Below are 16996 nucleotides of genomic sequence, written 5' to 3'. Positions count from 1 at the left end.
AATACATTTAAAAAGTGTAAAATTGCTTCACAGTTGTGTAGGACAACCTTTGCTAAACTCAAATGGAAATAAATAAGTTCATTGTACCCCGGCTGAATCTTTTTTTTTTTGTCAAACACTCAGATGCAGCCCTGTGTTAAAAATCTCATTATATCTCTTATCACATGGCTGCACGTTCAGTTTAAGTTGCAACAAGAATTGGCTGCAGTAGCCATGCCTGCTGTAAGCTATGACCTTAATAATGAGTGTTGCTTTGGAACATAATTCTCTTTGTGTTTTCCATCCCTGTGTGAGAAGGAAGGTGCTGGTAGGAATCCCCAAATGTGCCTTTCTCTCAGGTGTGCTGCTGGTTTGGGGGAGCACTGGGCTGTGTGATTGCAAACATGGGCTGCTCCATGGTCATTTGCCAATTGTCAAGGAGCACAGACAGAACACAGGGGCTAGGTTCTAATGGATGAAATTAAACAGAATGAGTAGCATGGCTGGAATGCTGCTAATATATTTATTTTGTACCATTCTGGTGGGTAATGGGCACTGGAACAGAGTCCCTTTGCACACCTACCCCAGCAGAATTTTTTGCAGGTTGCTTGGACCAAGGCTCAGAAAGAGCTAAGAAACCAAAATGTACTTAACTGATTATGTAATTCTGCTCCCTGGAGGGGAAAGGAGAGTTTCTCAACACAGTTTGTGATAAGCTTGTTCCCTAGAGCATGAAACATTAATCTACATTACTAAAGCCTCTTAGCTGAATATGAGTGAGTGGCCTGTGAGCCCACTAAGGTTCAGAGCAGGGTGAGTTGTTGGTGGGTGACTGGGGCTCAGTTTAGTGCTGCCTTGCAGTCCCCAGGATCTGTCTGTTTGTGCATTAATTGACAGCTGAACATGTTTTCTTAATTGTCAGTGAGCTGGTCCCTTTAATTTTCCTTTTGTCACTTTTCTCATTCTTTTCATTCTGAATTTGATGTGACAGAAAAACAAACAAACAGCATCACCTTGCCCCTGCCTTGGCAGTGTGCTGTGGTGGTTCATCCCACAGTCATTTTGGCAAGCAAGTAGAAAGGATTATATAGCACAAAATGTGTGCTTTTGGAAGGAGAAAATTGAGGGTGGGATAGGAATCTGGGCACTCAGCCTGCTGGTGTCTCCCATGAGGTTTAAATAAAATTCCATTTGTCTGCACTATATATACATTGCACTAAGCTTTTGAGGTTTGCTGCATACACTTGAATAAACAAGTAACAAACTGGTTTGCCTCTCAGAGTTCTTGGGCTGAGTTTTTTGTCCTTCTCCATCTAACTCTGAAATGCCAAACATTGTAGCAGAAGACAAATTAGGATCAAGAGAATGGTGTGGTGTCTCCCCATTTGCAGGGGTAGATGATGAGCTCAAGCTTACACCTGCACCTGAGAGGCACAGGAATTTTCCCTCCCTCAGAGCAGCAGGACCTGCTGCAGGATTTTTCCATTCATCTACAGAAAAGGGGTGCAACAGGACATGGTCTGGAAATTTTGTCTAATAAATCCCCTGCTGTTACAGGAACCTAAAATCCTGGGGGTAGCTTTGCTCCTACATCCACCCTTTGATATTTTATGATTTCTATACAATTTTAATTATTCTGTTTCTCCTTGTTGAATATTGGATATAGCATTGAGGATTTACTTCAGTGTTCTTAAGCAATACTTAATAACCAATTAACATCAATATTCTTCATCAAAGTCACAATTTTGTTTTAAGCCATTGTTTTTCTCATTATGTCTTAGCCATTGTGTTATCATGGATCTGTACTCGATATGACAGCTGGGAAAGTTTTTATTTTCTAATAATGAAAACTGAGGTTCTCATGTTATCACTAGCATCTGAAAGTGATACTTTTAGCCAGCAACAAGAATAATGAGACTTTCAGTTTGGTCACAAGAGATGGCAAAACTATTTGTTGTAGCATTTTCAATTTTTTGCCCAGGTGAGAAATAGAAAAAATATTCTGATGTGTTTTGACTGTCTGCTCTGTTCCCAAAAGGATTAGAAAAACCTCTTTCATATTAACTTAGAAGGAAAGGTTGGGGATGTTGTTTCCACTGATACATTTCATACATTTCAGTACTCCAGGTCTAAATAATTTGGAACTTCAGGGATACATAAAAACAGCCAGGATCAGTGATGGCACCTAAGACAAATGGATTCATACCTTTTTTTAATGCCATGTCTTGTCAAATTGGTAATGCATTTACATTAGCTGATTCTAGAAGATATACAGCTTTGTGTGCTCACATATCTAACATAAAAATCAAATCCTTTATCTTTTCCCATCATTTGCTTGATGTTTCTCTCTTGCTTTTTTTTCCTTTTATTATGGAATTATGATAACTTACTGCTTTATATAATAGCAGAATGCCAGGAGGACTCCACATAATTGAGATTTTAATTAATTTTGTGGCCCTAACTTTTTCATCGTGCCAATAATATCAAAGAGAAGGGAGAAATTCACAATCAAATGATAACAGTAAGTTTGACAAACTGTAAAGAAACCTTTAGTCTAAATCATTATTAGTGAAGAAGAGATTTTATTAGTCAAGAAAGAGTGCAGCCAGGCCAGTTTGTGAAACAATTGAGTCCCATGGCTGCTGTCTCATCCTGGAGTGATATTTGGTGTTTGAGGAGGAGCTGACAAGTGGCTGCCTGGGTGATCCCTCCCTCTCTGAGAGCTCTGCAGGGCTGGGGGGCTTCAGTTCAGACCCCAGCTGGGCTGAAGGTTCAGAGAAGTCTTGTAAAAAGGAAGAGGATTCAGAGATATTTTGAATAGTCAAGTGTGAGTTACTCCTAGGAATAGCCACTGTACAGTCTTAGCCCTGGACATCACCTAACTGCAGAACTACAAGTGAAAAAAAACCACAAAAAAAGCCACAAACCAAAACTGTTTTCACCATTTCTGTTAGAGGATTGGGTTTTTCTTCCTGAATGTGTGACCTTTCTCAGAATAAGGGTTCTGAAAAGGATCAGTGCAAACCCCACAGGAGTTGGAGGCAGTCCCTGCCTAGGTTTTTCTGTCTGGCATTGCCATCAGGTTTGGCTGCAGAGAGGGAGAAAAGGGAGCCTTAGGGAGAGGCTGAGCTTGCCAAGGCTCCATGAGAGCTGCTGTTTGCTCTCTGCACATCTGGGGATATCACCCTGGGCAGTGTGACCCCTCAGACCTCTCTGGCTGTGACTTTGCTGTCCCTGCAGCTGGCACACACAGAGGGTGGCACAGAGCTGTCCCTGCAGCTGGAGCACAAGGTGAGGTGGCACAGAGCTGTCCCTACAGCTGGCACACACTGAGGTGGCACAGAGCTGTCCCTGCAGCTGGAGCACAAGGAGAGGTGGCACAGAGCTGTCCCTGCAGCTGCCACACAGAGGGTGGCACAGAGCTGTCCCTGCAGCAGCACACACTGAGAGGTGGCACAGAGCTGTCCCTGCAGCTGGCACAGGCACACATGGAGAGGTGGCACAGAGCTGTCCCTGCAGCAGGGGCTGCACACACAGAGGGTGGCACAGAGCTGTCCCTGCAGCTGGCACACACAGAGAGGTGGCACAGAGCTGTCCCTGCAGCAGGGACAAACTGAGAGGTGGCACAGAGCTGTCCCTGCAGCTGGCACACACACAGAGGGTGGCACAGAGCTGTCCCTGCAGCTGCACACACTGAGAGGTGGCACAGAGCTGTCCCTGCAGCAGGGGCTGGCACACACAGAGAGGTGGCACAGAGCTGTCCCTGCAGCAGCACACACTGACAGAGAGGTGGCACAGAGCTGTCCCTGCAGCAGGGGCTGGCACACACAGAGCTGTCCCTGCAGCTGGCACAGGCACACATGGAGAGGTGGCACAGAGCTGTCCCTGCAGCTGGAGCACAAGGAGAGGTGGCACAGAGCTGTCCCTGCAGCAGCACACTCTGAGAGGTGGCATAGAGCTGTCCCTGCAGCTGGGGCTGGCACACACAGAGATGTCCCTGCAGCTGGCACAGCCCTAGGTGACTGCTGTGTGTTCCCATGGCCCTCAGGCTGCTGAGCTCTCCCCAGTGCCAAGTGCCAGTCTGGGATTTGCTGAGACAAATGCAGTCCACAGCTACTTCTGTTATTGGTGTTTATGGGGTTTTTCACTGTTCATATTGGTGGCATGGGTTTTTTTTTTCCTGGTGTGTCAGTTTTTCTTGTTAATCTCTTTTTAATTAAAAAACAAAACAAAGCAAAATGTTTTTTCTGCACATGCCTTCAAGCATGGAATTGAGTGTCATATGTCTCTGCACCTGTCAGGGCTATACAATAGGTGACAAAGAGCCAAAATGTGACACAATCATTACTGAGTTTGGGAATGTAAAAGGAATGGGATCTGTTCCCCTGGTTAATAGCTCTTTGTGGCATATAGGCATCTTAATAATGTTTTATTTTGGATTGAGATCATTTTCAGCATGAATTTTTGTTAGCACGGGCATGAAGTATTGGGATTTTGAGGATAAATGATGTGTCTTGAGTTAAACCATTCATGACATATTGTTAATAGATAACCATGGGGAAAAAATACTGGAATTTACAATTCTGGGGAAAGAAAGTGGAACAACCACTGCAAGCACATTATTAAAAAACACTACCTGCTCTCTCACTGTTCAGAAATGTGGTGAGGGCTAAGCTCTGCTTTTGTATTAATTCATGGCAAATCATTTGCCCAGTTCTGACACTAACAAGAGCCTGTTTCATATTTGCAGGCCCCCAAACCTCCCGTGGTGGCTGAGAACACTTCAGAACGATGGCTGATCAGGCCTGCACCCTGACACATCCTGCACTGGTCATTTATCACAGTCAGAGATGATTTATTTACTTCCGACCCTTCCTGAGCCGGCAGCCTGCCTTCAGGAGAGTGTGGCCACTGCTTTTGGGGGTGTTGTAAATTAATGGATTCATTTCACCTTGTGCTCGCAGATTGTGCTTGCCTGGGTTTCATTTTAATTAAAAATATAGTGGGAATTACTACTGCACCTCAGAACGCTGATTTTGACCAAATTACCTTGGTGTGTAACTCTGACTCTGGAAGAACTTGGATTTCTGCACCACTGGAGAATTTGGTGCTCCCTGTTGTTTTACTTCTCTGCTTTATGGAACCATTGCAACTGTTTGCCTCATTATAGTATGGAAAAAGTTTTGGCCCATGTGTCCTTTTGTGCAAGTCAGTCTGGTGGCATTTGGGATGAAAATGTCCAGAGGAGCTGAAGGCAATTTTTTGGTACCCCTCTAAAGTGGAGATAGCTTTACCAGCCCAGTAATGTTCCCATGATGAATTCCAGCATGGGGGTGCAAAGCCTGTTCCATGGCACACATTCTTCCTCCTGGGCTTCAGTACTGTGAGGCTCCAAACTGCAGATGAGAATTAAAGGTCTTTTCCCAACTACTCTATGATTCTCTATCCATGCTGGGCTTTTTTTTTTTTTTTTTTTTTTTTTTTCCTACAATGGAAGACTACTGACAAAGCATGGTTCAGCTGCATAAAGATATTTAATTTCGTCATTAAAAATTTTAGAAATATAGCAGCTAATTATGGGGAGATATTTTTTCTATCTGCTTTTTTAACATGCAAGAATATGTTAGCATTTAAACCTGATCAGAATTTGAAGGTACTGTGAGGCTGCTTTGCTTTAGCTCACACTGTATATGTGTGCATATTCCTGTAGGCATCTGTCATAAAATCCTTATGGGGTTATAAAGATTTCCATTCTGCTGAGACTCCAGGCAAAGCATCACAGGAAGGAGCTTCACTGGAACCCATTCCTGTGAAGTAAAAACTCTGCCAGTCCAGCATTAACATAACAGTATCAAAATAGATGACAAGTCTCTGGATCTTTGGCACACAGACTCTGCTTTATCTGTAACAGGGATGAGTTTAGCTCATCTTGCCTAAAAGGAGTGCAGCAGTAACACAGATCAGTAAATGTTGCAGTCAGTGCTGCAAATGGGAGAATTATAGATCGTCTGCATGTATGTGCTGTAACCTTTCAGAGTGAAAAAGCAAATTTATTTATATATCTTTCATAATTCTCCCCGTTTGCCCGATCACTGCCCTTGCTGTGCTGTGTTATAGCTTCTTATTAGCCTTCCCCTTTGTAATGGAATATTTTATGTTGGATACTCAAATATCTATAAAGACACTAGTAAAAAAGTCTGCATTTACAACATAAAGCAAAGAGGGCTGCTGGGATGTCTGTGATGCCCCTGTATTGGTATTGGGCATGGACTTAGTAGCAGAGAGATGCAACCAAGGTGTTCCAGCAAATAGATTTATTCCAGTTGGAGAGCAGAATGTTTGGGCCAGGCTGTAAGAAGCCTTCCCCAATAATCTCCCCACTAGATTTCTTAAGGCCAGGGAGCTCTGCAAATAGATGGGGTGAAAATTTCAAATGTAGAGAAAGGTAGGCTCATTAAATATTTATTTGGCTTTCAGCATTTTTCTTTTCCTTCTGTAGAACTGTCTTGTCCCTCATGACAGCAGGCTGAGGTTTGTCTGTTGTGGGTATCAGACTCTTGGACACAGCTCTTGTAACAATCCATTCATTTGCTCCTGGCAGCTCATGAGCCCTTCCATAATTTGTTGCTTTGAGGTATTTTTCCCCCCATATCCCTGCCTGAAATATTGTGCTGAGCTTCAATCTCTTGTTTGATTAAGCATAGTTCAAATTTACCTGCAGGCTTGGGAGGTTTTATATGACTTTTTCAAGTTCAAAATATGTGATCCTGTCTCGCTCCTACAGCTATGGCAACATGAGCATTAAAATCAACACTCTGTATTTTCTACACATTGACATAAAGTTCACAATCTACTATCCATGTGATCATCTTCAATAACATTAATTTGGGCTAATTATGCATCCTTATGTGAACTGATATGTCTAGTTCATCAGCTGTCCCTCACTATCTTTCCCTGGAGTTTTGGTCAAGAGCATAACAACTAAAATTGGATTAAAGAATCTCAATAAGTAGTCTGAAGTGAAAAAGCTGATCACAGAGTAGCTTTTGACTATTTGCTTTTTTAGTATTAATTGTTGTTGAAAATCCTATTTAGTAGCCCAAGTTTCTAGATGATGTTCTTGAATTGTGGTATCTCTCTTTCTTTTTAAGATCAGCAATTCCATTCACTCTTTTCACTAACTTCTTGTTATCCTAAACCACATCTGAGTTATTCAGAGTCCTTCTTGACCACAAATATCAGTGTCATAATTTATTGGTTCAGTGGTGGAAAAGCCAAATGAAGTTAAATGCTACAGATTCATTTCTTGAAAACTAAAATATTAAGCTTCTGACAGTTATAAAAATGTATTTGGAAAGACATGCTCTAATTAAACTCTAAGCAATTACAATAAATTATCACTTGAATAAGTTTAAAATGCTGAAGAACTTGCTAGAAAATGTGTTCCCATTAAATCATGGGGTAGTAAACAATTTTACCTATACCAGTATTTATTTTGAAATTCCTTTTTTTAACAGGGAATGAAAAGGAGGAAGGAAAAAACCCCACAAAATAGCTCAGCTATCTCTCTTAATCCTGATCTTTTTTACTCAGCCATTACTTTTGCAGTAATCAAGGTCTGTAGAACTGGTAATTATTTATCATTTGAGGCTTTGCCCCCTCTAGGCTCTGTCTGTTTGATTTATGTACCTGGCATCTCCTTTAGCAGCTGTCACCCTGGTATGTATTTATTTATCACAAAAGAGGGAAGAAAGTGCACTAAGTTCAAAACCTTTAAGCAAACTGAGCATTTCTTCATAGAAAATATTATGTATCAATAAAGTCTGGAAATGTAGCAAGACAAGCTTGGGAAAGTGAGAAATGCAGAAGAGCTTACCTCTCTGACCAGGAAAAATAATGTTCCAGTTACTAGGCCTAATTTTAAAATAGGAAGATAGTTCTTATTTAGTGAAAGTTTTAAACTAGGCTAGCTTGATTCTGAAATTTTTAAGGGACGATTCATGTAGGAAATTTTAAATTGTGAATCATTTGAAAGTGATAATGGTCATCAACAATAATCTCTCACACTTGCACAGTATCTAGCAAGCCAATCCTTAATCACCTTATACCATGATATATTCAGGGATGAGTTAAAATCTGTTTGTGACTGCGCTTCTAACTATATAGTGGAGATAAACTTATATTTTGTGTTGTGAGAAGCCTCTTGGGTTCATAGTACTAAAAAGCTTCTAAGCTGAAATACTGAGGGGTGGTCCACATCAAAAATGGGATTGAAAAGGGGCCTTTCATCCCAAAATCAAACTCCATTTCTCATCTGCTTAAAACAATTTGTTGAATATCATACATATTAATTCTGTGGTGTTTCTGAGGGTGGCCTATATTTATTTTTAACCTTTATTATTTTGTATAATTTTATATACATTATTAGGATGGGAGACCTTGATAGAACTATAATTTTAAAGCTTGCTGTACTCTTTGCTCCTTCCTTCCTGTTTAATGGTCCCTCTTTAGCAAAATGTTTAAATACACATTTAACCTGCAAAAGTCCATTCCTGTTTGGAAGTTCACTTAACAAGCACATTGGATAAAGTTTTGACTCTGCTTGAGCCTGATGGTGGCTGACCTTCCTAAATACATTTATTTTAATGGGATGTGAGTTTGTGTGTAGGTGAAAGAGAAAAAAAAAGAACAAAGTATTTAAAAATAAATACTTCATGGATGTGCTTAAAAATTACTACATGGATGTACTTAAAAGCAGATCTAAGTGCAGTTTGGTGAAAATTATGTCTATGATCCTTATGAAATTTAAAGAAATGTGGGAATAGCTGCATAACCTAGAGCGAGGGGGAAAAAAAAAAAAGGTAGTTTGTTGGGCATTTTTAATAATTTTAAATTTTCTTAGAAGTTAGTCTGGCATTTAATCCTCAGCACAATCAGCTAGTAAAACAATGAAGAAGCCTATCCAAATGAAAAATTTCACTGACTTTCACTTAATGACAAAGCTGTTGTCAAACTTGGGATGTCTTAGTTCTCTCTCACACAGACACATTTTCCTGAAAATGTTTTGAGAGCTCAGCATTTATTTATATCATCAGAGACCTCAAGTCAAAATCTTGTCTTTTTTTAATCAATACAATGAAGCAAAGACAACTGGAATGTTAAAGATGGCTTTCTATTATCCATTAAATGAGGTTTATAAGCTTTGCTTTCTCTCTTTCCACCATGCTAGCCTTTAACTCTTTTATCACATTAATGCCAGTGGCTCAATATTGTGAATTCTGTGTCCTGCAGCTCAAGCTACTTAACCAAATTAACAGAATGCACTTCCCTAAAGCTGTTTGGGCCCCAGTGACCGATGAGCTGAGTGACCCTGTCTGGACACCCTTAATATTCTTCAGAGTCTGAAACTGTGCTCCACTCTCAGCTCTGCCTGTGGGAAAGATTAGTATGTGCAATTTGTGAAAGGAGAAGTTTTCTGCCATCCCATCCCTCATAACAAAGGAGGGAAATACCAAGAAGATTAAAAGAATTACAGACAGGATCAAAACAGATGTTAGGTATAAAAGAGAACAGTTTGGGTTGTTTGTTTAGGCTTTTTTTTTTTGTGTGAGGACGAATTTAATTGATTTGTGGCCTGATCTCTGGAGCCTGATTTGGATTTGGAGCCCAGGTTCAACATCCTGGAGATGTGAAGGATGTCTCCTCCTGTGTCAGTAATATTCCTCTGTCATCACCCTTACCTGTCTTTTCCACTAAGGTTTTAAGAGGCATTTCAGGGGAATTAATTTGTTCAGTTAAGACATTACTACAGTGGCAAAAATACAAAGAGGCACTGCTGCATGGACTGTCCTTCCTCCACAGTGCTAAAAGTAGTAGTTTAGAATTAAAAAAAAAATGCAAGTCAGAACGTTGTTAAAATGTTCATCTGATATTGTTGCTAAGACTGTTATTTCCAGTGATCAAAAAGGCTGAATATTTCCATCTCAGAATTGGTCTAGGAATAGAGTTTCTTATAATTTAAAACAAAACAAAACAAACCTGTGTTTTTGCCTCAAGATAAAATTTCTCTATCCCTATGAGGTTATATTATTAAATAGATTATATAGATTTTTTTGTTGTTATTGTTGTGAAGCTTTTAGTCACTTACAGTGGTCAGTGTTTAATAACATGTATTCACATAAAAGTGTTGTGCTGAACTAACCTGATGATGATAAGGAACCCCTGGCTACATAAAGAGTGTTATTATTTGTGTGAACACAGTGCTGCAAAATTGATAGACAAATATACAGGTTAATCTCTGTTGAAAGCTGCTATAAGTATTACTTTTATTTGCAGGAAGAAAAGAAATAGAGAAATGAACTAATCTCAGAATGCACTTAGAACTTGGGCACTTTCATGTTTTCAGTCTGTGATGAATCCTCTGGATGATGCAGCAGTACTTTCTTGTAATAAATTCCTATTAAACTGTCAGAATATCCAACCATTCAGTCCTCCTCTCCTGATTTTGAGAGTCACGTTGCAATAGCATATCTGAAGAAAGGCAAACATTTCTCATGTTAATTAGGAGACTGGGAATTCTTTGTTATTTACTGCTTCCAGCATCAAAGGTAGCTGCAGTTCTCAAAGAACTGGTGGGTTTGCTCATGTTGTGATTTCTGCAGAGAAACTCACCAAATGTATTCTGTCAGCTCAGCTTCCTGCAGACCAGAAAGAAAAGGAACAAGCTTTTATTTTTATTTATGGCAGTAATCTGGAACAGACATCTCTGTGAACACTGCTTCCTCCTTTTGCTAAACAAAACGTGGTGAAAACATGAAAATATGCACTTTACTGGGACAGAGCAGAGAGAGCTGTCCTCTGCCTGTGTGTGCAGGTTCTCTGCTGACCCTCCTGAGACAGAGCTTGGAGGTGTTTGCCCTGTTCCTTCTCACTCTCCTGGCAAAGTAGCCTGAGCTTCAGAAACTGGGAAATCATGAGTTAAATTTAAAACATTTAGAAAAATGATCTTTGTTTGCCTCTCTGCTTCTTAACCTGCACTCCCTTATGTCCCTTCCTTCCCCATTTGTTTTCCAAAATACCACCAGAAGCTGGCTGAGATTTTCCTGCTCATAACTGATTACAGCTTGTAGATCCCTCAGTTCAGAGCCCCAAAGAACCCATGTTGCTTTCATTAGTACCTTGTCAGTATATGTGCCTAGATATTTCTTTTTTCTATGTTTCTTTTCCTTCCAGTCAGCTGAAAGTATAGCAGGAATTTGGCAAGCTTGTCTTCAGAAGTTGAGGTCATGAGTTAAGGACAAAACTTATTGATAATGTCATCATGTAGGCTTGGAATTAAATGTGTTTCAGCTAGAACTACTGCACAACTGTGTACCAAACCAACCTTGCAAGGTAGTAAATCATTGCTTGGGAGCTTTTACAAACTCATATTTATGTTACAGCAAAGAAGTTTACCTTGGGAACACTCTATTTAAACTGTTCTCCGAAAAATTGCTGTAATGGATTTTCACATGGTAAAATGTATGCTCCACAGATAGCATCTTGTTTGTGTCAGATGGTGCTGTGTAAATAATTGTAGGCAACATTTTTAAGGTAAAACATAAATAGGTGATATTGAAGAAGTTAGTAGCAATTTGTGTGTTTTGATCAAGAGATTTGACACAGCTGTTTTGAGGCAGAAAATACTACATGGCGATTAGGACAGAAGATCTTGTTTAAGATTAAGAGTTGGGCAAACTCTTAAAATAATGTTCACAGCTCTCAGAAAAGATATTTTTCAGTATCTGAGTAGCAAGGACAGTTGGAACAGTTTGGGAATATTTTAGGGATTTAAAATGAAGTTTGTAGAGTGGTGTTGGCACCAGCTGTGTCGGTGCTAATGTGGAAGTTCTGTATTTACAGACTTTACATCCTGACTGTGTATCACCACCCTTTCTCCAAGGTGTTTTACCCATGGTAACAGCAGAGTTGTTGAGTAAGAACTCAGACATGATCATCCTGGAAGTCTGCTGTGAATGAAATTGCCCAGAATTTAACTGGGCTATGTCCTCACTAATCAGAATTATGGACTAGAGTTAATTCATGACATGCACTTAGCTGGCCCCAGTCTGTAAATGTCCCCTTACTTCTTTCAGCTTTTTGTGCACCAGAAGCAGCTAAAAGTGCTACAAATACACCAGAAGAACATCAGGGATGTTTCAAACATCCAATTTTACAGAAGTGGCTGCAATTTGTAGCTTTGGGTGTGAAAAAACCAAACAGAGCCAATCTTCAACTGAGAAAACCTTAGGGTTGTCAGATAATATTTTATTTGGGTCAATTTTTCTCTCTTGGTACACTTTGCACCTTAATTCTTTTACTCATAGCTGTTGGCTATTCTGAAATAAAGATCTTATTCACTTTAAGTATCTCTGTATTAAAAATCAAACTTGTAGGAGTTATTTTAAGAAGCCACCATTTTGACCTCAGAAGTTTGACTGTTTATAGACTTGATTAGAAATAGGGAGACAAGAAATGAGGATTCAGCATTTGTATGATTTTTGAAATGATGTTTTCTGTCTTAGAGAGCACTTATTGTATCAGTTCTCTTTGTAATGGTTCCTTCCCTTTCTTACTTAATGAAACCTCCTTGTCTGCCCAGAGTGTTATTTTCAGTTGTGAAAGGGAAGCTTAGGAACCATGCAGAATGTTTGCATTGACAACAGGACTGACTGACCTTTGCATAAGGTTCAGCAGATGCTCTGGATTGATAGTTCACATTCCTCACTCTGAAATAAGTATAGCTATTTCCAAAGAATACCAATTCATAGTTGCACAATGATCTAAATCCATCTGAAATTGCTGTATTTTAATACTTAGAGGGTTTCTATAATGGGAGAGAGGGAGGCAGAAATCCTTGTTTAGAGTTCAAGGATAGAAAAGGTATGTCTGAAAGCTCTCTCAGTATATCACATTTATTGTGTTCTTATGCTTTGTTGCAAATGTCACAGCTCTACAGTTGCATGGAAAGTGAATCTTAGCTAATAAAAGGCTTCACCTTTCTTTTCTTTCTCTATACAGTACTTTGTAATAAATATCCAATACAACAGCATTTGTTATTTCCAAGTATACCTGATGCACAGAGATGGGGTTTCCTCACAGGGGAAAATCTGTGTTCTGCACAATGCTGTTCAACATTTGGAATGAACTTTCATAGCTATTTTTCTTATGTTAATGTGCCTTGCTTGCAGTTTTGATAATTTAAATTTTGCTGAATTTTTTTTTCTTTAACTAATTCATTTGACATTTGCTATAACTTAGCATTGATCAAGAGGAAGCAATGTAACCGTTTTCACAGATACTATCTAATGATTTGGAAAGCTTACATATAATTAATTTGGTCAATGAAATGGATTGTTGCCTGAATTCATGCAGTATATCTGTGTATGAATTGCTGCTATAGGTTGCATCCCGTGAAATGAAATTCTTTTAAAGGAGTAAATTGTGTTTCTCATCAGTTCCCTGAACATGGAGAATATAGTACAAAAATGAAGAGCAGCATAAAAAATGAGTGCTATTCCCCTTTATCTTTTTTTCAAGTATTTGTCTAAATATGAGCTTGTGTATCTGTGTGAAGTCAAAACACCTAAAAATTCTGCACCAAGCAAGCTAAAGATACATAAATAAAGGCATAAAATTATATTAAATTCTGTATCCTCCATGTCAGGATCATGGGACAGTGAACAAACAGTGTAGAGTCTTTGAGATGGCTTTGTACCAAAGAATGGTTTAAATGGAAAATTACAAAAAAGTGCTGACTTTCCTGATGAGCTGTCAATAGGAGATTTAGGGCTCCCCATGTGCCATCAGCATGCTGTAATTGATTAGAGTGTTACTATCCTGGAGTGTGCTAAAATAAAGGTTAGAGAAATCCTGAGGATATCAACTACCTTTATCAAACTGCACAATTAAGGGTACAGTACATAGAACAGAAACCATCATTCAGGAATATGTGATCTGCTTTGCTTGGAATGAGCCAGTTTTTTTCTAAAAGTCGTGAAGTAGTCTGAAAATGGCTGCTCAGAGGAGGGGACTTAAACTGGATCATTATCTGTTATAAAGCTGTGGATTATGCCCTGTATTGAACACAGAACTCTGAGAAAGATGCTTGATTTGGAATCCACAGAGTCCCAATGCAGAGTGGCTCTGTTGCTGTTGTTCCCTATTTCTGTGAGCAATTGTAAAGTCAATCTACTTTTAGCATCTCCCCAGGGGTTCAGAGAGGCACCTTCTGTCACCCAGAGGCTGGTTAGGGTTTTGTTTTGGAGTCCAAATGGTTTGAGAGTTGATTCTGGCAGCCCTGAACTTCTCCCTGCAATGGGAACAGAGGAAGGAGATGGTTGAATTATTTCTGTGGCTGTGCCTCAGGTGTGCAGGAGCAGCAGCAGACAGAATCAGTAAGGTTTGGGGACAGGGAGCCAGAGATGGACAGCACAGGGAGAGCCCCAGTCAGTTCTTGGTCACTGGGAGACAACTTTACCCACACTGTTGCCTGCTGGTCAGTTTTTAATTATTCAGTTAAGTCAGGAATCATTTAGGTGGAAAAAGCCCTGTAAGACCCTCGAGTCCAACCACTAATCCAACACTAAACCATGTTCCCAAATGCCACTTGTACATCTCTCCAGGAGTGGGGACTGCCCCACGTCCCTGGGCAGCTGCTGGACAGCCCTTTTGGTAAAGAATTATGTTCTGAATATCCATTCTAGACTTCCTCTGATGCAACTGAAGTTGTTTTCTCTTATCCTCTCATCCTGTCAATTACTTACTGAATTTCTTCAAGGCAGCCCTCAGAATATTGGGCAAGATACTATTTTCTGGAGATGAGAAATTATCCTTATGTTCCTTATTTGGCATAGATTACATTTAAAAATCTCACTGCTATTTTAAACTTTGGGGTTTGTTCAGCTACATTAGCCCAATAAAGATATTAAAGCAAAAAAAATTCTAACAATTTGCTCAAGGAAAACACCATGATATTGTAACACCTCCACAAATCAATGTAATAATTTAGATAAATATCTGCTTGATACAGTATTAAAGTACTTAACATTTTTAGAATGGATAATATTTTTTAAAAATGTTACCACATAGTCAGGTGCAACACTCCAAACAAGTAAAAAATTATTAAAACTATTTTTTCTAGGAATTTAAAAAATACTGGCTTTCATCTCTGAACAAATGAAACCAAAATTTTTGAAATGTTCTAGCAAACAAAAGTCCATTTTTCTTTATCAGCTCTAAATGCTGCTTGTTGAAAAATGTTTCAAGATATTGAGAACGACAGTAGAATATTGTGGCTTTCATGAACAGCTGCAAGCAAAATAGTGGTGTAATGCATTTACAGCTATAGTAAACCTAAATTGTTGCAGACTCTATGTTCTTCTCAGCCAATAATTAACATTTTTTAATGCTTAAGCATTGCACTTTATTATTATCATATATTCGTACAGATATATTAAAAGGAAAATTAAAGGAGCTAAGAAGACTTGATGCATAAAAGGGCATTTCAGAGTTTTGAATACAGAAAATGAAATTACTGTCTTTGTATCTGTTTCAGAAAGTATAAACAAGATGGAATCCCATGTTGTAGATGACTAAAAGCACTTTTGATCCAAACATTCTGTAGCAATCATTAAATATATCATGTGCAGTGACACTGGGGAAGGCACTGCTCTCCATTCTGCTCAATGGACCATGCTGCAACACTTGTTTCATATCTCAAAACCATTTATGATTGCTGTTAAAGAAGTCAGTGCTTTACAGTGCCAATGAATCAAGAAACGTCATCCCATTCATCTGTCAGCTAAAAACCAAAATGTTGGAGAGGAGGGACAAACACAGAATCTAACCACACAAAAAGTTTCATCAAAATTGTTCCTTTTTCTGTGTGTCAGTGGAATGTGCCAGATCAGAAAGGAAGCAATCTGTGTTTTGCCTCCACCTCAATCCTTACTGTTTAAGTAATTTTAATGAAACTAGAAGTTTTAAAGGATATACTGCTTGTCTTTTCAGCAACTGTCTGTGGCTTTTTGTGGTGGGATTTATGTGTGTTGTTTCACTTATTTATTCTTTAATGTGACCTTGCCTTCCTCCTTTGTAACAAGGACATAGAAAGGGGAAAAAAAAAAGTCTGTAATCTTAATTCCTGTGGACAATGTTAGTTCAAGGTGAAGCCTCTTGAGTGAACAGACTTGAGCAAACTTTTCTGAGCCTTATTTCCATGTAGGCAGGTCATTGTGAATTCAGCCCTCACAGGCAGAAAAGAACACGTTCTAGCCAAGAAGGACAGAGTATTTTACTTTGTGAGAAGAGGTTTGCCTAGAGGATTCTCTCATTAATGCCAGGAAGAGAAAACCACCAGGCAAGTTAAGCCTATCCACAGTCCAAGTGGATCACTTCTCACTGTTGAGCAAACCACATTTCCAAATGGGTCTCGAGCAAGCAGCTGCTTTTTCCCCAGGGGACACATGGGGACTCTTGGGGTGCTGGAAACACTGGGAAAATGAATAGCAGGGAATACCATGACTGATCTGAAGCCATCAGGATTGAAACTGCATCCAGAAAACTTTTGAAGTGTTGGGAGTGATGGGTGTAACTGAGAGTGAGTGGGGAGCAGGAATTTCATGTAGTTCAGATACAGTGTTAGCTGATGGTAAAGAATTCCATTTAGAAAGGAAGGATGCCTCAGAAGTGAGGGCAAATCTGACTTTTTTAACTCCAGATTTACAAACAAATGCAAGGAGTTGTGAGTTTAGCCATGTCTTTTCAGCTGTGCCTCTTATGCTAATGTCTGGTGGAGATGTAAATTTTCTTGAGGTACTTACCATGTGTTCATTATTATCTATTCCCACTGAAGCTACAATTCAGAGCTGCTTCTGATCAAGACTTGGTTATTTATGCTTCATTACAGTCCTGTGTTTGGACTGTGAGATTTTAGGGAGAAAAGACAATGTTGGGCTTCTTTTTCGTGTAGAACTGT

This window comes from Oenanthe melanoleuca, chromosome 14, assembly GCF_029582105.1.
Source record: "Oenanthe melanoleuca isolate GR-GAL-2019-014 chromosome 14, OMel1.0, whole genome shotgun sequence".
Taxonomy (NCBI): Eukaryota; Metazoa; Chordata; class Aves; order Passeriformes; family Muscicapidae; genus Oenanthe; species Oenanthe melanoleuca.
This window is presented reverse-complemented; position numbering follows the sequence as displayed.